The 1,534-nt window shown below is 43.4% G+C and overlaps 1 long non-coding RNA gene across 1 annotated transcript; it reads left to right on the top strand.

Moving 5' to 3' along the window:
* LOC121918685 lies at nt 1–769 on the top strand. Its single transcript, XR_006101281.1, has 3 exons — nt 1–27; nt 106–309; nt 536–769. It is a non-coding gene; the product is annotated as an uncharacterized LOC121918685 (long non-coding RNA).
* The last annotated feature ends 765 nt before the right edge of the window (nt 770–1,534 follow it).

Raw genomic sequence — 1,534 nt, 5'->3', positions numbered from 1 at the left:
GAATCGCACCACTGTCCCATAGAACAGGTAGTGCCCTTTCCCATAACGCTGAACTCACACATCTCCTAATGGGAGAGTGATTAAATTCATTATACCCTTTCCTAGTGTCAGATTCTGGAGCCACCGTGTCAGATTCCCTCTTTCTCCCTGCTGTATCCTATGGTTGAGAAGCAGTGCTGGGAAAGCTCCAGTCCTTCGCCACAACTAAGTTCATCCTCAGAGATCCACAACCGGAGTGCCCAGGAAGTTAATCACAGATTGGCCTGGTCCTGTTGCAGTTTATCTGCTGAGAACTTTCAGCCACACATGGTAAGTGTTAAATTAATCTTCCAAAACGGCACATGGCAAAATGATCTTCTCACCTTTAGAACAAGGTGTATGTGAAGACTGTGAATTTACAGAAAATGTGGAAGAGTCTTTTTCTTATATGAAACCTGTAATAGCATTTATTAATCACTGTAAATTTGTGTTGTTTCACTTTAAGAGCAGGTCAATGTTCTTCACATTCCCCCCCCCCCTTATCTTTACTGGATAGATGTTGCTTGGAGTCCTGGGGTGCTCCAGAAGAGGGTATCTCCAGTTACAAGACAAACATAAAGCACTTCCTTGTGTAATATTCCACAGAGATGGCAGACCATTTGCTGAAACATCTCTGATAGGTTTGTTTCATAATCTATTTACTTTCATTTTGAAATCTAGTTCTATAGTATGGAGAAAAATAGGATGAAAGTTGTTTTATTATTAATTCACTAACTTACATTGGGAACTGTACAGGACATGATGTCCAGAATATTATTGGCCTCCTTCCGTGATGAAGACAGTGGGAGCAGGAAAAGTCCAAAAGTGGTGCAGGCGTGAAGAACATAAGACACTGGAAAAATAGGCTCCTTGGAACCATCAAAGTTTATCTGCCTTCCTTCACTGCCATTCCACAACTCTAAAAACCACTAGCAAAGTGAACCAACATGATTCTGCCCCAAAGTCACATGTTCTTAATGGTTTCTGTGACTCACACATATGGGGCATTTTGCTTCTGTGTGGGGACCATTGGAACCTTCTAGAGCTGTTGTGATGAGCCCTCAAATCCAAGCATCCAAACAGCCACCCTGTTCTTGGCCCTTAGACCCAGCGGATCCCTTTAATTTCCCCTAGAGTCTCCTGGGTCTTTGTTCCTGCTCCCTGCTGAGCTGAATAAGACCCCTTGAGATCCTCTAGTCAAGCTGCCACCACCCAGTGAATCTCCAATGAACCCCCCCTTAGCACACACTGGGACTTGCTGAGGACTTAGCTTTCTTCCCTTGCTAACCTACGCAAGCGATGACCGAGCTAAGAGTACAGAGACAGCAGATATTTTTAAAGAAAGGTATTTATTCTAAGTAGACCGGTATCATTCATGCAAGGCCTCCTTGCCTCGCAGCTACAGAATGTATAGTTACAAGATGCTCATTTCAGGCAAGCCAAAAGATAAACATTACAAAAGCCTAGACGCACTAGCTATCACATTTCCTAAGCTACTCACACAGAGATGGGTTCT

This window comes from Sceloporus undulatus, unplaced genomic scaffold, assembly GCF_019175285.1.
Source record: "Sceloporus undulatus isolate JIND9_A2432 ecotype Alabama unplaced genomic scaffold, SceUnd_v1.1 scaffold_24119, whole genome shotgun sequence".
NCBI lineage: Eukaryota > Metazoa > Chordata > Lepidosauria > Squamata > Phrynosomatidae > Sceloporus > Sceloporus undulatus.
The sequence above is the reverse complement of the archived record's forward strand: the minus strand, read 5'-3'. Positions and strand labels throughout refer to the sequence as shown.